The following is a 23,076-nucleotide window of genomic DNA, read 5'->3' on the forward strand; positions in this document are numbered from 1 at the left end:
AAGGGAAAAAGTCGCTCGTTCTCGCTTTCCAATTATTCGTTCGAGACGCAGAACCAAAGCGAATGTTACCTTGCCATGGCTTTCGAACGATCGTACGGTAAACGGCTCTGTTCGTGACTCGAACGAAATCGGCTCGTGACAAAGGCGAGTCTTCCCTTCGAGAACACTGTCTCTCCTCGACTTTTACGATCTCCCCGACATCGCACACGTTACAATCGTTACATGCACTAAACTCATTTCATTCGATCAGTCTTTAACTAATTTTCGACCTCCTATTTTCAATGCGACAATATTAAGAAATCGTCTCTCATCCTCTATTCAGCTCAAGAACAAAGTTCTTTTTTTTCAAAAAAAAAAATGTAATCACAGAAAAAAGTTTTAAGAAAATCTTTGATTTTGACTCCTATAGAAGTTTCATTCAAAAAAATTATTCATCTGATTTCGAGAAATTCCACCAATGAATCAATTTTCCTTATTCAAAGGATGTCAAAGTCTATGTAAAACTCGCATCGACTTTTACATTCTCTTAAAAAAGGTTAAATTAACGATTGTTGCTTAAATCAAAGAAATGGGTTTAATTGAAAATTTTTACAATAGTGCAATTTTATTTGGTTCAAAGAACGAATTTCTTTAATTACAATTTTTTTGCTTTAGATAAAATATCTTTGATTCAATCAGGATTTTCTTATATATCAAAGCGAATGTCACTCACGAATTAAAAAAAAAATGATGAAAAATCAAGCAAAATCATTCCAACTTCGTTATTTCGTATTTAAGATATAAAAATTGAATTTTAATCTACTTTTGGAAGAAGAGTAAAAAAATTTAATTTTGAACATTTTAGATTTAAATTCTACTTTCTATTAACTTAAATTGTTATAAAATTTGAATAAAAATTGCAATTTTCTGTCAATAAGAAACTTTTTATGTACAACGTAATCTAAAATTGAACAAACGTCTCGTATAATGATAAGATTGTAATTTTTATTTAAATAGAACAGTCAATTTTTGTTTCTTCTCTAAAAAAAAAGGAAATTAACACATTTGACTAACTTTTGTTTTGACTGTCTGTCAAATTCTTCATTAAACGCAAAATAAAAGTGACAGTTTTCCAAACAAAATCTTTTTTCCATTTGTATAAAACTTCTACTTAAATTATTTTTTTATAAGAAATTCTAAGATTGAATCAAGTATTTTTTTAAAATAAAAAAAATTTTATGTAATTCGAAATTCAAATTCTTCATTAAACGCAAAATAAAAGTGACAGTTTTTCCAAACAAAATCTTTTTTCCATTTGTATAAAACTTCTACTAAAATAATTTTTTCAAAAGAAATTCTAAGATTGAATAAAGTATTTTTTTTAAAATGAAAGAAATTTTATGTTAATTCGAAAGAAAAATTTTGTAGCGTTACAATTTAGAAAAATTTATTAAAAAATTCTTGAATTAAAATATCTTTGATTTAAAGAAATATTTTTGAATCAGTAAAGATTTCGGTAGCAAAGATTTCTTTATTAAATTCTTTTTTCTCTTCGAAAAAATTGCACTAATAATTAGAAGAACTCTTACATGGGGCAAAATATAAAGTAACTTTTGCTATTTACAACGTGAAAGATAAATTTTCTATAGGGAATTTCTTTACATTTTTATATTAATTTTTACTATATCGACAATAAATTTTACTATTTTCAATATTCAAGTATTCAATTTCAAAGAAATATTCATTTAAAATTAAAAAAATGTTCTCTGAAAGTATAGTAAAAATCTGCATAAATTTGTAACAGTTCAGGACCTACTACGAAAGTATAGTAAAAATTATTGTATTTGTCGTCTGTAAGTTTCAGACAAATTTTATTATCTCGAGTAAATTTCAGGTAGAATTAATAAAATTTACTTCAAAAAGCAGTAAAGATTGACAAAAATGTGCAGGAATTCCAAACAGTTAGATTTTTCCATGAAAGTGCAGTAAAAATCACTTTATTCGATTTTTGTGTTAAAAAGCAATTTTTATCGTCAGAAGTAAATTTTTACTTCTTTCAGAGTAAATTACAGTGAACTTGGTAAAATGTACTCCGAAGGGCAGTAAAAATTGAGAAAATTGTGCAAATATTCCAAACAGTTAAGATTTTATTATAAAAGTAGAGGAAAAATTACTTTACTCGATTTCTACAAATTTTAGACAAATTTTATTACGTCTCATGTGAATTTTACTATTTTTGATGTAAAATAAAGTAAAATTTATGAAATTTACTTCGAAAAGAGTAAAAATATGAAAATTCCAGAAAGTTTATGATTTACTATGATAGTATAGCAAAAATTTTTTTCGATCCAAAGTGATTTTTACCATTTTTGAAGCAAACAGTAAAATTAAGAAAACTTACTCCAAATGGAGTAAAAATTGAGAAAAAGGGGTAAAGTTCCTATTCAGTTTAGAAATTAGCATACAAGCGTATAGTAAAAATTACTGTATTCGTTTTTTTGTGCCCCAAACGAATTTTATTTTGTCGAAATAAAATATTACGATTTTTAAAGTGAATTTTAGTAAAACTATGTAAAACTTACTTTCGGAAATAGTAAAAACTAAAAGAGAAATGCCCAGAAATTTCTAACAATTAGGTTCAATTCTAATTTAAATACCAAAAGTTACATTTTTTTCGTATTTCTATTTAAGAACAAATAACATCAATCCGTTACTTTTCTCATCCGTATATAACTTATCTCCTCCATTAGTTGTCCTGCGGTGTATTTTGTTTCCAAAACATTTTTCTCATCCGCTCTTTATATTTATATAAATATATAAAAAAGAAAAAATTCCCCCATCTATATATATTTTAAAACTCAGAAAGAAAATAACACACTAAAAGAACGTCAATTTTTCAAAAACAAAAACTAGGCACCTTTCTAATGCATCATTAAATTTTCAAGAAGCAGACACGACTAAATCCATGAAAAATGGTTTAACATCCGAAAGCCACGTGTTCCCTACTTCACCACAAAATACACAATTTAAATTCAGACACACACTAATACCACATACTCAAAAAAAGTTTCCAACACTTAAATAAACAGAACATAATCTCATAACACCAATTTGTCTCGAAATAGTTCGATTCTATATCCTATATAATACTGGAAAAAAAATTCGAAAATATACTTTTATTTTGGGCTAAAATTAAATTCTAAATTCTACAAATCGGTTTCGGTGGCTTAACATTTTTCTATTGCCTAAAGAGGAGTTAGTTAACTTCTAAATAAGGGAATAATTGTGTAAAAAAATGACGAGGTTTTAATTTATGTAAAAACCGTTTTGCAATCAGGAATTGACAAGAGAATTAATAATTAATATTTTTTTCCCGTTTCTTAATCGAAAATAGCTTCTTTCGGACAACGGAATGAATATCGTGCTCCCTCGTGGAAAATGACGAGTCGTAAAAACGTCAAACGTCTTAAGATAACGGCTGTTTGCGATTGGTGTTCACGATTCGAGGCGGTTCTTCCTCGAAGCTTCGGAGACTTCGATGCTAGGACAAGCATAGAATAGATCGAACTCTCTCTCTCTCTCTTTTCCCCCCTGTGTATACCTCATCTTGCGATTACGTCCCTTGGTCCATGCAAAGATATCGTCTCCTCTTTTTTTCTTCTATTTTTTCTTCTATTTTTTCTTCTACATTTTTCTTCTACTTTTTTCTTCTACTTTTTTCTACTTTTTCTTCTATACTTTTTTCTTCTACTTTTCTTCTTTTTCGTTTCTATAGTAAAAGTCAACAAACCATCTTTGTATTCAAAGACTTTATCGGTAATTATATACAAATCCTTTTATTCTAACAACACATGAACATATTTTGTCGTCGGATCGTATTTTCGTCAGCTCGTTTCGTATCTGCATTTATACACGTGTGTATACGTGTGTATATGCCGCAAAATCTCCGCGAAACTCTTTTATAAACAGAAACCGAAACAAAGTGAAACCAGGCGTAAAGGAGCGGTTCGGCCGAATGGATTTTGCGCTAATTGGACGACCGTAAACGTGTTCTGCATTCCAAGTTTATTGCTTTCCGGAACTTTTACGAGAGTGGAAGCTTCAAGGTGAAAAATGCTTATTACATATATATTTATGTTTGCGGTACATAGAGGCAGGGGAACAATCTCACTTTTCTTTAGAAAACCAGAGGGGGAGTACAATTTATTTTTTTTCTTATTCTGACGACAACAATATATTAATAAATGATCGTTTTTTATGATTATAAAAGTTTTAAATCAAATCAAAACGAAATCAAATTTTTGCAAAGTATTCAAATTATTTCGGTGTTAAAATACATAACGTACCTATGAAGTCTAAAAACCCAAAGTGATAGTTTTTGACGTTGACGTCAAAAACTACCACTTTGGGTTTTTAGACCTCAGAATATTTTTTACTTTACCTAGGGAGGTCAAAGCACCTACGAACAATTATTTTAATAATAATTTAAAACAATTATTTTTGATTTAGCCGAAAAATGGAAAAATTTTGCGAAAAATTAGTCAGGACCTCTTATAAATACTCTGAGAAAACCTTGGTTCGAATATACGCTACTCCAATTCAAAGCGCAACTAGAACTAACCTCGTAGGTGGCGCCACGTCTCAAGGCGCTCAACATTGGATCATTTGAAGCTGCAAAAAAATGAACTTAGGTTTTGTCTATATACTGAATTTCTTTTTTTAAGTTCTTTTTTTCCTTTAAGTCCTTTTAATAATTTCAATCCTTTAAAATAAAAAAAAAAAGTTCTAGATAAGAAGAGTAATTTAGGAGGAAAAAAAATCTAGGATAAGAAAGAAAATAAAGGTATGGAGGGAAAAAATCTTTTCACCTTGACATTCGAAATGATAATATGCGGAAGCTGTCGACACCTCGAAATTATTGCTACGAGCGCTATTCTAATTATTACGTATGTATATATATATAGAGTCTCTGTATCGCGCTCTCTCATCGTGAAATAAACCCACACGCATGTATGATAATAATAATAATAATAATAATCCAACACAAATACGTGTAAAGAAGCAGTTTAAACGTTTGCCAAGTGGTTGGCGTTGCACCAACTACGTGATAGTTTTATACATTCCAGAATTCCTGATAACGCCATAAATAGTTTCCCTATTTTAGCCATTCGTCATTTAACTTAAATTGCCTGTCGTCCCGCGAATCAAGAAATATCTCATTTCCCAAAAAAGAAGCAGCGGATATTTTCTTCCCTCAAAATCACTTCATTCGGTTAACCGCGAATCAAATCGATTAAATGATTTTTAAATAAAAAAATTTTTTTTTAAAAAAGAAAATCCTCTTTTGCTTTAAATTTAAAATGAAAATTATAAAAAAATTAAATTATTTTCATAGAAAACTGAAAATTATAATTTCCAGTGTGAAATTAGTGTTATACCTGCGAATTTAATTCTAGATGTGGGCGCCACTGACTGTATGAATTAGCATTGTGGTTAAAATTACCAAAAATAAAAATTATACATTTTTTCTACCTTTAGACTTAAAATATCAGTTTTAGATTTTAAAATCAGTTTAATATTGAAATTAGTTGAATATTTTGATTAAATACAATTATTTTAGCTGAAATTTGAATTTAGAACCTTATTTATTTTTGCACATTTGTAATTTTTGGACTATTTACAAAATAAAATATATAGTACTACTTTCAAAGTTAATTTTATTTTAAAAAATTAGTAAAATATTTGTAAATTGTTCTAGATTTTTGAGGCGAATTTCGAATAAAATTTGTCAAATTTAAACAAAAAATAAGAAAAATTGATGAAAATATGCAAAAGTTAGAAATAATTTTAGATTTTACAATGACAGTACAGTGAAAATTACATTTTTCGTTGATTACGTGAATTAAAACGAATTTCTTTGCATTTCTTGTAAATTTAAGGCAAATTTCGAATAAAATTTGAAAAATTTAAACTAAAAGTAAGAAAAATTTGATGAAAATATGCAAAAATTAGAAATAATTTAGATTTTACTATGACAGTATAGTAAAAATTACATTTTACTTTGATTACGTGAATTATAACGAATTTCCCTGCATTCCTTGTAAATTTCACTATTGTTGAAGCAAATTTCAGTAAAATTTGTAGAATTTACTTGAAAAATATTAAAAGTACACGATTTTGTTAAAATTAAAGACAGTTTAGATTTTAATATGAAATTATAGTAAAATTTACCTTCTCAGCTAATTTTGTATATAATAAAACCTAAACCAACACAAATTTCTGAACAATTTTTAGTAAAATTTATTCTGAAAGTAGAAAAAATTGAGGATCACCTAAAATTGATGAAAATATGCAGAAGTTAACAACTTTTACTAAAAATAGTATAAAAATGATACATTCTTCGTTGATTACGTTTAGTCAAAGTGATTTTATATATTTTCTTTTCCTTTCTTTCGAACAAGGAATTTCCTTACGCTGCAATAACGTTTTCTGCTATTATAACTAAAAGGTAAACAAGAACCAAACAAATAAATTCAAACCAATGTTCTATTGACATCTGGGACAAAATATCGTATAATGTAAAACAGTTTTTTTCAATCCCATAACTTTACGAAACTGCTGTTTCATCATCAACAGCTATTGTCTTATTACAAATGAAAATTCATGAGGAATAATGTTCACCAATTTGTAAATCAATTTCAATAGAAACGAAGAGATAATACAATAAATACATAAACATGGGAATTAAGAAATAATTGCCATTACCGAGAAAGGTAGTAAACGACTCACAGGTATATACACATAAAATAATTTTTACCATACTATACCAAAAAAAAAGAAGTCATGCCGTGACTGTTTTAAAATCATTTTTCCCACCGTAGGGATAAATTCCCGTGCACAAAGTTTTGCAAAACTGCCTTACAAAGTTAAATAGCTATATAAAAGCAAAAGAAAAAAGGAGAAAAGGAAGTACCTGCCGGACACTCGTTAGGCGTTAAAAGTCTTCAAAAGGAACGAGAAGGGCAAAAGAGACTCACTACTTTTTCCATCTCTCTTTCTCTCCTGAGTATAAAACCGGAAATGCTAACGCCACTGACACGCCCATTAAAGACACGCGTAGGGCGGAAAAAAATCATTTTTGCAATTTGAGTAAACCAGACCACAAATTGTTTGGTTAAAAAAAATATATATAATCATTAGGAAAAATACAGTAAAATATGTTTAATAACTCGCCACCCATGTGATTCCTCGAAATTTTGGGACAATTTTTCGATGGACACATAAGAAAAATAATCATACAAAAAATGTTTTCGACTCTAGCAGCTGTTTCCTGTTACGATACCCTAGAATTGAAAAAAAGAACCACTGACGGGGGTTCTCTCCCTATTTCCAATTTTTTTTCGTCCTTTCTAAATTGCACCACGATTTTTCCTCCTCTGACCCTTCTACATGCGATTTTTAATAAACCATACTTGAAAAATAATAAGAGTATGTAAAAGATAATTCTATTTTTACATTCTCATCGTAATGAGAAGGTATTTTGATAAAAGAGGGTAGATATTTAAGTGCTATGATAAAATCGTGTGTTCGAATACCGTTAACGGAATGTGACAATGTAAGTAACGCTTGAATGCGCAGAGCACGTAATTAAATATGATCACCCCCTCGAAATAATTATATATACATATATACACTTTCGAATAATTTGCAATTAAATTAAACTTAACAAGCAGTGAGAAACGATATGGAACCATCATCATCATAAAAAAAGAACTGAGAATTTAACACCTAAAACAATGTTACAATTTTTATCGCTTGATAGAATTTTAATTATTTCCAAAAACTTTCATCAATTCAATGATTTTTAATATCTACTGTACTTTAATAAAAATTCCCAAAAGAATTCAATCAGTTAAAAAATATTTTAATAAAATATTCTACCCGAACATTTCATTATTTTCATAAATAGTAAAAATTTACCACGAATTCAAGTATTTACAAATTATTTGCAAAAATAATAATATTTTTTTACAGGGATTCAATTATTTTCATAAAAAATGAAACTCATCGCAGAAATTCAATAATATTCTTGTCAAAATTTCCATTATCTTTATAAATATAATAAAATTTTTCTACGAAATTTAATCATTTTCAAAAATTTTAATAAAATTCTTGGCAGAATTTCAATTATTTTTAATACACTTTTCATTAAATTTATCCACAAATGAAATTATTCTTAAAAAAATTTATTAAAATTTGTCAAGAAAATTCAATTATAATTTCTTTAGAAATAATTGAATTCTTCTCAGAAATTCAATTATTTTTAAAAATTTTAATAAAATTCCTTAGCAAATTATTTTCAAAAATTGCCCTGAATTCAATGATTTTTAATATCTATAGTATTTTAATAAAATTTTCCAAAACAATTTAATTATTTAAAAAAGAATTATGTAATAAAATTCTATGCGAATTCTTAATTATTTTTATTAAATAATAAAAATTTCACAGAAATTCAATTATTTACAAGTTTTTTTATAAATTTCTTCGCAAATTTTTAGCAGCGATTCAATTATTTTAAAAAATAATAGAATTTTTTTTGGAATTCAATTATTTTTATAAAAAATAAAAATCATTGCAGAATTTCAATTATTTTTAATACAAATTTAGTCAAATTCCTCGAAAAATAAAAATTATTCTTAAAAATTTCATTGAAACTTGTCAAGAGAATTCAATTACTTAAGAATTTGTTGATTAAATTTATTATAAAAATTCAATTTTAAGAAACATTGAATTATTTTAATAAAATATTTATTTTTCTATTTAAATAATTGAATTCTCGTAGAATTTTCTAATAAATATTGATTTAAAAATGAATTGCATTTAAAATTTTAGATTGGAATTGAATATTGAAAGCATTATAACGTAGATTTTTACAAATAATTTAATTTTCAAAAGGTTTAAATTTAAAATCTTTGAAAATTTGAACTTTTCATGCTTTTAATTAAGAATTTTGCAGAATTAATATTTATTAATTTAATATAATTAAAACAAAGTAGCAAGATTTAATTATTATAATTGAATTTAAAATTTTTGAAAATCTTAATTTCTATGAAATAATAATTATTAAATATTTATTTAAAAATAAAGTTCTTTAGAGTCAGGGTAAAAGTCATAGTTTTGTCTGGAAATCAGGGAATTATTTAATTTAGTAAAATATAAATGTATTTTAAAAACCTGGAAAATTTTCATTTTTAACCTGCAAAAATCAGAGAATTTGAAAAGAGCAAAATCGTGACAACCCTTTACACATTTCTCATATAAATACAATGTTTCCTTGAAATAAAGTTTAAAAAAATTATTAAATTTCCCTATCATTCAAAATATATTTATTCCTTGACCACAACAAAAAAAAAAAAAAGAAAAATAATCGAGCCCTTTCATTTCAAATTTCATGCTTCAAGGAAGATGTACTCGTTGAATCCTTCATTTTCACATTCCCTCAGCTTCTGTTACCTTTCCTCGCGCGCATATACAATTCTATCTATAGTAGTATATATATATGTATATAACCGCAAAGGATAAACTAGGGGAGAAAAGATGCAGCGATCCCTGGAAGATTGAATAGTGAATGACTCAGTGTGTTAGAGAGAAGATTATCGACAGAGAGGATGTTCTTCTATTGTAAGCCCTTTTTCGATTGTGTCGAGATAAATTAAGATCCACGAGACCCGCAAAGTACACATGATGTTATAATGCAAAAAGAAAAAAACGAAAGAAGAGACAGAAAGGAAGGTGCACGATAAAAATCACGACAGTTGTTTTATTAATAGAATACCTTCAATCAAAAAATAGTCTCCTCCTCAAAGCAAAAAAAAAAAAGAAGATAACCTTCAAGAAACAAAAAATCTTCTTGAAGAAGAGAAACAATCTTTTGTATTTTCTCTCTTTCTTTCTTCTTCTTTTTTGATAAAAGAGAAAAAGATTGAAGCGAAGAAAATTCCATGATGAAGTCTAAGCACACATTAGTCAAGTCTAATTAACGTTTCCTTATAGTCAGATTGTCGACTATTGCGATTGCTTTCCAAGCTCGCACACAAGAGACCGTTATATAGGGATAGATGTTGCTAGCCTATCATTCCCTTCAGCTTTATCTGTCTTTCTCTTTCTCTCTTGGGTCTTGGATTCGCTTTTTCTTCCTTTACCTGTGTATAGTCGTGCACGAAGAGAGTCGGGAGAGAGAGACACAATGGCTATTTCCGCTCCGTCACACCCGGAAGACTCCGAACGCCAGTGATTTCTAAGCCCTTGTGGATGTCGAGAAAGAGAGAGAAAGAAGAAAATGTGGATGCGAGGCAAAAGAGATGGAACTTGAGCGGGGGAAGTTCCTTTTGCGAAACTCGCATGAAAAGAAGAACTGTACGCCAAGTGCGTATATATATAAATATATATATGTATATACGCACGTACGTTTCGTACGTTTTGTTCGTGCAGGTGTTTTGAAATTGAACGTTGAAAAAAAAACCTCTTCTCACCAAGAATAATCGCAAGGATTTCTTTTTTTATCATTATTATTACCACTACTACTAATAAAAGCAAACAAAAAGCAAAAATAAAAGCAACAAAAGTATTAATATCAAAATAATAATGTTAATAACACCAAATAATTAATAATAATAATAAATATTAATAATAAATAATAATAATAACAGCCAACTACGCAGAAATAACGAGTAAAGTAATTTTTACTATACTTCCACAGTACAATCCAAACTGACTGTAACTTCTGGAAACTTCGTTAATTTTTCCTATTTTCAAAATAAATTTTACTTAAATTTACATTCAAAATAATAAAATTTGCTTCAAAAACCGAAAATTTGACAGGAATGTATATAAAAATTCTTGACAATTTAGATTTTATTACAAGGATATAAGAAAAGTGAAGTAATTTTTACTATACTTCATAGTAAAACTTAAACCATAAAATTTCTGCAATTTTTTTCTAAATTTTTAATATTTTCGGATTAAGTTTCATTAATATTACTAAAATGTACAATTAACCCCTTCACAGTCCAGAGAAAATAAAGTTTTTATGCCATAAATGTTCAAAAAAAAAAAAAAATTTTTTTAAACTTGACATTTTTATATTGTATGTTTTTGGGGTCACTGATTTAAAATCCGTAGTCGAAACTTTAAAATTCAAAATGGCGGCTTCAAAATGGCGACCAAAAAAAATTTAAAAGTTAACGAATTCCTCAAGTTTAAAATTTTTTTAATTGCTACTTTAAAGCCGACATTTTGAATTTTCGACCACTGATTTGTATTCAGCGACCCTAAAATCTAGAATTTTTGCAAATGTCAATTTTTTTTTAGTTTAAAAAAAAACTAGAAACTAAAAAAAAATTTTCAAGAAAACTGGAAAAGTTTACTAAAATTATATTTAAAGTACAGTAAAATTTACTTCAGAAAGACTAAAATTTGCCCGATGCTCGTGATAGTTTAAATTTTTCTAGATGAAGAACACAAATAAAGTAATTTTTACTATACTTTGATTGTAGAAAGTAAATTCTAAAATTTCTGCACTTTTTTGGTAATTTCAACTACTTTTCGTGGAACTAAACTGTCTTGAATTTTCGCATATATCCATTTTTCGATTTTCAGAGAAAAATTTTACTAAAATTATATTTAAAGTAGAAAAGAAATAAAGTAATTTTTACTATACTTAAATAGTAGAAACTAAATTCTAAAATTTCTGCACATTTTTTTTGGTAGTTTTTACTACTTTCGGTGTAAGTTTTATTAATTTTAGTAAAATATAGATACAATTAAAATAAGAAAAATTTACACCAGAAACAATGAAATTTGACTGTAATATGTACAGAATTTCTTAACTGTTTCGGTTTTTTCTAAACTGTCTGGATTTTTTTGCAAATGTCATCGATTTGTTCAATTTTCAGTGCGAAAAATTTCATTAAAATTATTAAATTTAAAGTATCGTAAAATTTACATAAGAAACAGTCAAATTTGTCTGAAATTTCGGTATTAAAATTAAAACGAATTACGATTGTAATATCAAAATTGGTACTAAATTCGTACATTTCTTTATACAGTGCTATTTCAAATAGGAATTTAAGGAGAGAGCAATTATTTATCAAAAAAACAAATATTATTTGAAAAAAGTGAAATCGAATTTAAAATAGACGTTCAGCAAAAGCGTTGTTTGTTGTTTCGCACCTGGGTAGTTATTATTATTTTTACCATTATTAATATTATTATAAATAACATTATTCTTGTTCATATGAAAAATTCCGATTTTTATCTCCCAACGTTGAGTTTTTAATCATCTCCAAAGCTGTTACATTAAAATACGGCAATAATGACCATCATTATGTTACCTGCACACTTCGCTTCATGGCTCATTATATTCCTTCTTTTAAAAAAAAGAAAGACTTATAATAAGGTGCGTGCACTAATCAACAGATCTATATATACGTAGTTTAAAAAAGTATTTAGATAAAAATTCATCACTGTAATTTTTTCCCACATGGAAAAAAATTGTCCCTCTTCTTCTTTTGATTGCGGCTATTCTTTTTTTTTCTTCAAATCACTTGTGTACTTTTGTGTCGCATGACTTTTCTATTCTTTTTTCGCCGAATGATTTTTTGAATGAACTGAAGAAGAAACGAGTCGTCTGTTGGTCTTTCAGTGTATATTTGGCCAATGTAGGTCTTCCGTGACACCCCTTTAGCAGGCGGCTTCCGCTGAGCGAAAATTTGACACTACCCGTGTCAAGGAGGCGGCAGATGGAGGGCGCCAAACGGCTACTAGCCCGAGGCACATATTAACCTGGAGCCGGCCCTGAATCAGTGAAGGAGATTACACCTCGAGGTCCTGCGGGGTTTGAAACGAGCCCCACGAATGGGTGAGAGAAAAGAGAGGGAGGAGAGGAGAAAAAAAAGCCTCTTGGAGATCCGCGTTCTCATTTGTCTCCCTTCTTTTTCGAGCCACAGCGACCCTATTTTCTTTCTTTCTCCATCCCTCTTTTTTTTCTCTCAGCACATCCCTATCTCTCTCGTTTTCATTCTATCAGTCTGGCTCTCTCTTCTTTCTTCTCCTCCTTTTTCTTCTTCTCCACCCCATCGCTCTTACTCCCGCAATTCCCTTCGATCCTGTTTAAGATCTCTTTCTATCTTTCTCTCCTTCTTTCTCTTTTCGCCTCTCTCTCCATCTCTCAGCCAAGGCTTTTTCGAACCGAATCCCTCATTGTCGACTCGGTAATTCGAGGAGGATCGAAATAACCCATTATATACCGTAATGAGCGGCGCATTCGCGTCCTCGGGTGTTCCCTCAGTGCGCGAAAGATGTACCTCGCACTCGTCTCACTGTTATCCCGCAGAGTTTGTTACATTCGTCTCCTCTGGGTTAATACCTTCAAATTCGCCGCAGCACGGATCCCCTATTTTTTTACTTTTTTTTCTTTTTTCTCTCTCTTGACTACCGTAACAGTCGAAAAAATCGTCCAAACGAGTCCCCTGCTGTGGTACTCGTCCACCGATCGCCCAGTAATAAGTCCCTATGGTACTTTATACTTCCTGGTCGACCTGGTGTGCGAGCTCACATTTTTTACTGCCAACAATCGAACACATTGACGTGCACTCTTTTCAAATACCAAGAAGTAATAATTTACTCCGAATGGAATTTTATTCGACACCTTTTAAAAACTTTTATCCAAATTAAAAAAAAATCCCGCGGAGAGAACTCGATTTTCTCTGAAATTTACAAAAAAAAGTAAGAAAAAAAATGTTGCATCATGACAGAAAAAGAAGGTTATGCAACTTTTGTTGTGGGTAATTTTTTACCAATACCACTATTCTATATAGAATAAATTTTGTTGCAGGCATTTTTTATTTTACAGAGTAAATTTAAAGGATATAATAATTATATATTTATTACGGGTTTTTCCTGCACACAAAAAACCTGGACCTAGGTTTTTTCAGTGTGTTTTACTAAAATTTAATTCAGGAATAGCAAAATTTGCCAATAGTGCAAAGAAACTTGATTCAGCATTTATTATCTACACTTCAAAAATACTAAAATTCATGTCAGAAAGAAGAAAAGTAATTTTTACTATACTTTTATGATAAAAGCCGCAAACTTTCTGGATATTCGGCAAATTTTTATTATTTTTGGACTAAATTTTATTCCGTTTATTTAAGATTTTAATGGAAAATGTAAAGTTTATTTTATAAAAAAGAACAAATTTTGACAGAAATGCTCCAAAAATCAGGACAACAAAGATTTTTATTGGGAGAAAGTTATGAAACTAACTTTTACTATACTTTCCTAGTGAAACTTGTACCTATTTGTAATTTCCGCCCCTTTCTCTCAATTTTAACCATTTTCAAAGAAATTTTACTATTTTAAATGAAAATTCTATACAGAAAATTAATAAAATTTATTCCATATAGTAAATTTTGGCAGAAGTTTAGAAAAGTTCTATGTTTTTTTCGTAAATAATAAAAATTAACCTAATGTTTTGTGTCCATGAGTTTTTTCGTACTTTAGGAGTAAATTCCTTGAAAAAAATTGTAGTAAAATTAATAAAATCTATTTCAACTGTACAGTAGAATTTACTCCATAAATAGTTAAATTTGACGCTGAAATTCCAGAAAATCTAAATTTTACCTAAACTAAACAATAAAAGTTACTTCCTCCCCCCCTCCCCCATGTGATAATAATCAGAAAATTGTATCACAGGTACAATTTATTTTCAATTAGAATCAATTATAGTGTGATTTAAATAATAATAGAGCTCGTTAAATAGTATTTTATCCCGAATTAAAAGCCCCTACTGTAACATTCGAAGAGGGAAACAAATTGAAAATCAACTTTTCAGCAAATTAATTCAATGTCGTTTTGATAAAAGATCAAAAGCAAATGGTAATTTCGTAAATCAAACATATGAGATCGTTAACATGCCGGGGAATTTTAATGCGTCAACTCCAATTGGCAGTAGTAGCATTTAAAGTAGAAGTCAAAAATAGCCGCTCCTACCCACTTTGAAACCCAAAATACAAGTGCCCGCCGAGTACAACAAACGAGTAACTATCCTTTGCTTTTTTTTCCTTTTTTGTTTTTATTTCTTCAACACTAAGTAAAAACCCCTCTTTGCGATTCCACTTAAATTCCTAATTATTTACCTTCTAAAACGAATATTCTATCTTCCAAAACGAACTTTAAACAATTATTCTTATGTGGTTATTCGTCAATGATAAAAATGGTTTTCCAGCGCTAAAAAAAAATATCCAAGTGTCGATATTTGACACCTTATAAATAAGTGCTGAGCTTCGTAATACTTGAAAATTTATTTTCTAAAAAGAAAAACGTGTTTTGAAAGAAGTTTTTCCCTGTGTTTTTCTTTGTGTGTTGGAAAGCTTCTATAGGGGCTTCTTCCCCTCAAGTGTGTCGAACGTGTTCGAGAGGGGATTTTATTCGCTAAAAAGGAACACATAACGCCATCTCTGTTGTAACTTGCTAAACTTTGAATACTACTTTTTTTTACGAGACTTTTGTTTCTTTCTTTCTTCTCCCTCGAGAAAGAGTAGATTTTTCAAGGTCCAAACGGCCGTGTGTTGAGCATCTCCGACTCCTTTCTCCGTAGAGCATGTTTACCTGAGGAGTATTTACTGTTACTGTCACGAACCCTCAAAATTCATTCCACTAACGGGACGAGTCTCGCGTCATTTCGAATTGTCGGCGCAACTTAATGACATTATCGCTTGCGTTAATCGCCCTCGTTAATCGACGCAAAAAACCGGCAGCAGTTTTTTTTTTGGAACCAGAAAAATTGAAAAAAAAATCATTAGAATTATGGCTGGATTGTGAAATCCAGCCACAATTCTAATGATTTTTTTCAGCTTTAAATTATTATCCGGACGACATTATTTATTCTAAAAAGTAGATTTTGACACTAAGAGAGTCGCCGCCAACTATTCTGGGACCTTATTACACTGATATAAATTTGTCATTATGGAATGTGTACTTATTGCCTTATCTCATTAGGATCACAAAGTGTGTCTTCCTAATTCATAACACTCTGCTAATGCATCCATGTTTGATGATGTTTATCAGAAGCAAATAGAGAGAAAAGAATCATAAACTAACACTAATATTCCTTCTTTTATATTGACTCTCCTATTTAGCGTCGTCGGTTTCTTCAAATGGATAATTTATCTCAGTTACCTTTATCACTCACAAATAATTTAAGCCATCTCAATCCTTTATTCTATTTCCTTTCTTACTTCCATTATTTACAGAACCTAATTTTTGATTTCAAGTTAACAGTTCTTCTTCAAAAGAGGAAAAAAATATCAAGTGTCAAAAACTCGTCTTAATTTTCCCGTCTCTTCTGTGAGAGAAATTTTTTTTTCTTCACGCATGGAAAGTGAAGAATTTTGACCGAATTCTGCAAACGAAACAATTGGTTACGGATTCCGAATGACAAATCTGAATGGTATTTTTAGAAAGAATTGCTCCCGAGGGAAAGTGAGAACTAATTTCCCCTCTGAGAAGAATAAATTCAAAACTCTGGGTTAGAATGTCAAGGACAAAATTCGTTGGTGGTATAACCGAGTGACCGAGAGAAAAAATAAAAGGAAAAGTACGTCACGGACGAAAAGTGTGCTAATCCAGATCGAATTTGGGTTTTTAAATACCTGCTAAAAAGATGCCTTTCTTTCTTCTTCTAATTTTCAAATATATCGCAAAATCAAGCGGAGAAAATTAATGAGGGCATGCAGTAATGGAAGAAGACCTTGGAAACTAAAATCACCCCATTTGCTACCCCGTTCCAAGCAAGTTTTACCTTTACCAACTTCCACGAAGCAGGAATGCCATAATCTAGATAACTGACCATAATGGAATACCTGCTTCGACTGGTCGTCGTCGTTGTTGTCGTCGTTGCACCTTTTTTTCTCCCCCAATTTTGTCCACAGCATCGTTTCGGGTACGTTCCTCACGCTTGCCAAGAACTTCCAAGTCTCTCTTTCTCTCTTTCTCTCTTTCTCCCTTTTTCTCTCTCTAAATCCAACACGTGTTTTTTTCAACATGACTCGAACCTACGAACGTGAAAAATTCAACCTTCTCTCATTTAAAGCGAATGAGACACCCGAAAAAAATTTTTTTTTCTCCTTTTCTGATTTTTTTTTTTTTTTTTGACGAATATCCAAGAGACGTACACGACGTACCTTGAAAAACACCAGGAGGGAACCTGTCACTCCCTTAACCTTGACATGGGTTGAGGAGATCGATGGAAACGGAGATTAATCATAGCCTACATTAATTACGCTTTCTCACAAGATGAGAAACATATCTTTAAAAAAAACCATGTTCCTCATTTTATTTTTTTTATCTTCGAAACGATCATTAAATCTGACAAAAAACGCTTTGTTCATCGCGGGTATATTGTACTATATCACGAATAATTCCCGGCTAATTTACATCATCGTGAAATCCAATCTTTTTTTCCTTTTAGAAACAACAATTACATGACATCGAACATTAATTGTGCGTGAAAAAATATCATTCCTACTGTCAATTTTTGATAAATGAAGAAATCTAGTTTTTCTGTATGAAATTTGTAGCCTTTGACGAATTAAGTAACTTTGAATTTTAATACTGAAACCTAGTCAGGAAGTTCAGCTTTGACTATTTTCGGAGTAAAAGTTGCTACTCGAAGTAAATTTTTGCTTCTTGGTATAAAATTCGTAAAAGGTCAACGTTTTTTGTAGTAAAATTCACCAACAAAAATGCACAGAAGTTCCAGTTTAGTTTTTACTTTCTAAAATATTTCTTTCCTTACTCAAAAGAGTAAAATTTTCCCAGTAAGTCAGAAAATGTTGTCGACATAAAAAAATCGGCTGTAAATTTTTAAAACACAGGTTATACTTAAAATAAAATTTTAGTTTATATTCTTGTGTATAGTGAGAATACACGGTAGCCCTTTTTCAAGATATCCTTGCAGAATCTTCTAAGCTAGTATCAAATGACCCAACATATATACACGCACCTGGTTATTCGAGACTATACACATGTACGTACAGTGGAAGGAGATTCGCAACTCGTTTCTCAAGACGCAGGGTAATTCGATGCTCGACTTTTCTCCCATTCCACACGCGCTTCTGTATTATACAGACGCTCTTCAATCATAGTTTTTCAGTTCCTTAGAATTTTTTTTACTGTTTTGAAAATTCAAGAAAATTTTCTTAAAGATTATAAAGAAGAAGAAGAAAAAAATAACAAAAGACTTAAAATGGTGATGGAATGGTCACAACTTATCAGATGATCTCTATAAGATATGAATTTTTAAATTCCATCTCACAGATAATTAATCATTCCTACAAGGTTTGACTTTTGATTCTTAACTATTTCTTTTACAAAATATTTTTCTGAGAATTTGTGAAAAGCTCTTGCGCGATATCAGTTGGGGAAAAAAAATTTTTTTCTTGCTTTGAATCAATTACTGGAATTCACTGAAGCAATTCTATAAGATTTCTGATGATATTCAGTTGTGTTTTATTAACTCAAAGAAAGATTATAATAACTTTTACTATATTCTGTGTGTTACATAAGGGAGGGAGGTGCAGAATTAGTCTCCCATTTTTTTCTAGTTTTATTTTCGAAATCATTTTTATTTTTGAAAATGGCAAACGCTTTGAACAGAATTTGTAAAAAGCCTTTCTTTACAAGTGAAGAAAGCCCTAAATTGAAAAAAAATTCTCCACTACACAGAGGATCCCAAGAAAAAATACCCTCAACTCAGGAAAAAATAGACTTCCCTACACAATAGAAATCAAGTTTATTTAATTGAATGTACATTTTACGTTTACAAATTCGATAGTTGGCAGTTCAATAAACCCGGTGAATCTATTGTAGAAAGACTAATTATAATTTTCAAAACGAGCCGACGAGAATTCTATTCATACCAACAACTGACTTTACGAGCAGCCTGTCAAATAACCAGATTACGAGAGTTCGCGCCTCACTATAGACTTGCTTTTATATATACATATATGTATATGCGTATGGTGTGTATATGCATATAGGGTGTCTCGCAGACTTTGCCTCAGGGCAGTGCGAAATAATTACTGGGGAGTGAAACAGAAGGGTATATACAGGCGCGCGCGTGGGTCGCGTGGAAATTTTCTGATTTGTTTTCATCCAGTTAAACACCATGTGCTTTATCAAAACCATATTTTTTTATATGTAATCAATAAGTGATATAAAAATGCATCAGACTCAATTATAGAATTCTTTAAATTATACATAATTGTCCTATAGTCAACACCTATTTTATCGCTTAGGGAAAATTTAATCTACTTCAGAAAAGAATTTGAAAAATCGTTGCGATTTTTTTTAAGACCCACATTAAAGTCACTCGAACCGTAACAGTCTGTTACGCTTTTACAATTGAAACCTTATATTCCCCTTCAGGTCAATCAAGTTCCAGATTGCATAAATTTCCCACCTCCTTAATGTGTTTGTGTGTGTACTTAATTACCAATCGTAAATCATAAAACATTCTTTAATCTTACAAAATAATTTCTTTTTTCAAAAATTAAAAAATTGTTTATTTGGAACATTCGTAACTTAAACTAATACGGAAATAAAAGTCAATTGCAAAGTTTTTTCTCACATATTAGGAAGCAAAATAAAAAGAAAAACCGAGAAGAAATCAAGATGCGGAAATTACGGATCAAAAGTCTATTGGTGACTATCCACCGTGAAGGAGATATATGTAGGAAATGTTCATAATTTAATTACTGGACGGATCTGCGAAAAGGAGCGTATATACAGCATCCTCGCGTATGGAGGCTTCTCTCATCCTCTATGTATATATATGCTTCCCAGAGCTGTCATAGACCGTTATCAAAAGCCTACGGTTACAACATGCGCCTAGAGAAACAAAAAACAAGGACGAAGTGTATAAAATATACGTGTGTGTGAGACGCGAGTACTTGACCTTTTAAGATTTAATCTCCGCGCAATATAACTAATCGCGATATACATATCCCGTAATTCGAGAAATCCAATATATACATAAACGAACTTGTATAACTCGGCAACACGCGACAGAACAAGTTAACTGTTAAATGCCACTCTGCTATTTCATTGCGGCAAATTAATAATTTTATATATATTACGCGAATAGCATTCCATTTGCCACGGGCTATTATTGCAGTAATTATCGTCATCATTTCGCGTTAGGATATTTTTAAGAATTTATCTTTTTTTTAACCCAATTTTTTTTAAGGATATCAAATTGAGACTAAAAACGTATCAAAATTGTTGCAACAATTTTGATACGTTTTTAGTCTCAATTTGATATCCTTAGAAAAATTTGGAATGTATCAGAAAAAAAACTCCCTTACGCGTAAAATACCTCATTTTTGAATAAAGTCAATTTAGCCCATTTATTTCCGAACGAAAGTACTATCGAGTATGGGGCAAAAAAAGAAGAGGCAATAATATATATATATAATTTTTTTATATGTGCAATCCATCGACTCACGCAGTAATGCCAGTAAATTGTGGGTTAGGACGTTTCATACTATCCGAAGTGGATGTTTATACGTCGCAAAAGCCTCCCCCTGAAGCATTCTTCTAAAATTGTCGATAACTTATCGACAATAGACGGTAATTCACGGTCATATGTGTATGTGTCTGTGTGTGGATGTTGTTTCGGTGCACAAACGATTTGTCGTACTTCCATTCCACCCCCACCCAATATCTAAAATATCGCCTTCTATATAATCAAAATCCAGTTGCTCTTTATACCTTCCGGCAAATGATCGCAAAATCTCGTCAAGGTTCCGAGCGGGCGCAAAAATAAAAAGAAATTCGCTCATACATCGCAAATTTCATGTATTAAATTTTTTTATAGTCCCTACACTGTTGTATTTAAATTCTCCATCCGTAATAAATTTTAAGTATTGATCAAACATTTCCAAAATTAAAAATTTTACATATTAATCAAATAAATTTTTCACAGGATCAAAATTTCTATTATACAAAAAAGTACTTCTCATTATGTTGAGAAATCCATTGTCAGATTACTATTCTTTCGCATAATATGAAAAATTATACGGATTTTTCTCTAAAAAATGCTAAATGTTGTCATACAAAATGGTGAAAAAATTGTGGACGACTTTCTTTTTAAAAGAAAAAGTAATGTGTACTCACTCGAATGGACGATTTACGTTTACAACTCGGCTGGTGAATGGACTACGATTCAGGGATTTGCGATTCAGTGAATGGAACTCGAGCGTAAACTCCCGATAGGATCCCGCGTGAATGGCACCGCACCCAAATGCAGGTCCACTTCCGAGAGGTGTGTGCGCTCGGTAAACGTAGACCTTCTTCATTGTGTCCTCACCTGCAAAGATCAAATCGTTATATGTATTTACTTTTATAAGAACATCCCCCAAAAATCTAACATCTTTTTTCCTCCCAAAAAAAAGAAAAAAAGATTTCTTAGACCTTCTTGATCCTTCAACAACTGTTGACTTTCAACTACCGCAAAAGCCTCTTTGTCAATGCTTTTTATTTACTCCCAAAATCCTAACATTTGGTTTTCCTATTTTCTTTTCCACTCAATAATATGTCCGATTGTTGAAACGAGCAAAGAAAATATTTGTTGAGTCTTTGCCGATCAAACTTGACATTTTAATTTTTCCACTAAAATTTCTTAATTTTACGTGCCTAAAGTCAAATAACACTTTAATTTCCAAACCTCTGTTTATAAATAATATGGTCAATTTCCACCGTTTTAAAAATTCTCTAAATCTCAGTGGGGAAATAAACTTGAAATTTAAAAAAAAATGATTTTCCTCAGTTTTTAGATAAATAAATGAAATATTACGCCAAGGGTGGAGATGATAAATTCTAGCAGGAAGAAAAAAAGTCGGATCATCCACTCCATCACACACGTGTGCGCAGTTTATGAGAATCTCTATTTTCTCCATAAAATGACAGTAATGATAAAAGATCAGTGCGGGTGTTGGCAGTCGATCGAATTGATCGAACCAAAAGCAATGAATCTTGAAAATATTCTTTTTTTTCCCTTCAAAAAAAAAAAAGCAAAGCTTTGATATGGCTCTTTAAGAAATGTGCCTCGTAATGGCCCAAAGAAGGTCCAGAATGACCAGGACGAAAAGTATCGTTCAGGGTGGGAAAGAAAGGCAGATGCAATATTCTGGTCAGAAAAAAGAAGCAGCTGCATCATCGACCCTCATAATAAACACAAGTAAAGTAAAATCACCAAACACACATGTGTTCTCTACTTCTATATCTATATATGTGAAAAATTTCAGAATTCCTCAAGATTTCTTCGTCTCATTTATTAAACCCCCAAGAAATGTTTTGTTTTATCATGTTGCGTCGATCTCATCCGCAAGCACTCCACTTTCACACCGCGTGTTTTGTACATACACATACATATAAACATGAAACTGGTTTTCTCAACCTCTATCCTAGACACAAGAAAATCCATTAATCTCGCGCGAGAAAACGTTTTGTAGATTCCGCGGATTCGTATATAGTGTATATATGGCCTCCCATGACTCGCGGCTAATATAATAAGATGTAATTACCCGACCGTAGTATATAATATCCCGCTGTGGTGGCGACGATAATCGTAACAAATTATCTGTTAAGTAGATTCCGAATAAATTAATTAATACTATCTCTCGATCGTCCCTAATTACAATTTTTTTTCCCTTCCTCGATCAACTTTTCCCTTCTCTCTATAATCTGCAGAGTCAGTTTCGAAATTAATGCACGAACTAGAAAAATACTAGTTGGTTTCAGGTCAAATTTATTATAAACTTTTAGGTTCAAATTGATCATTATCATTTAATTAGTCTCGTGAGTGATTAATTTTATATACAATATTTTCACCGCAACTTCATCCCCTTTATGGGTAATTTACTGTTAATTAACCCCTAATGATCGTTATCCAAGTGCAGGAAGGGGAAAAACATTGAGATGGGTTTGTCTGTAGCAGACAAAAGTTTAAGTAAATAGAATTAATTTAATTATAAC

The 23,076-nt window shown here is 30.6% G+C and overlaps 1 protein-coding gene and 1 long non-coding RNA gene across 3 annotated transcripts in view; one reads left to right on the forward strand and one right to left on the reverse strand.

Annotated features, from left to right (window-relative positions):
• LOC122512392 overlaps positions 1–23,076 on the reverse strand; it is a 209,786-nt gene that overhangs the window by 153,427 nt on the left and 33,283 nt on the right. For both annotated transcript variants that reach the window (XR_006302625.1, XR_006302626.1), the window contains exon 5: positions 21,217–21,409. This is a non-coding gene — a long non-coding RNA (uncharacterized LOC122512392). The remainder of the gene's footprint in view (positions 1–21,216; positions 21,410–23,076) is intronic.
• The window catches only part of LOC122512390 (ephrin-B3), a 46,114-nt gene that overhangs the window by 2,364 nt on the left and 20,674 nt on the right, over positions 1–23,076 (forward strand). The window lies entirely within an intron of this gene.

This window comes from Leptopilina heterotoma, unplaced genomic scaffold, assembly GCF_015476425.1.
Source record: "Leptopilina heterotoma isolate Lh14 unplaced genomic scaffold, ASM1547642v1 Lhet_98, whole genome shotgun sequence".
NCBI classification, from domain to species: domain Eukaryota; kingdom Metazoa; phylum Arthropoda; class Insecta; order Hymenoptera; family Figitidae; genus Leptopilina; species Leptopilina heterotoma.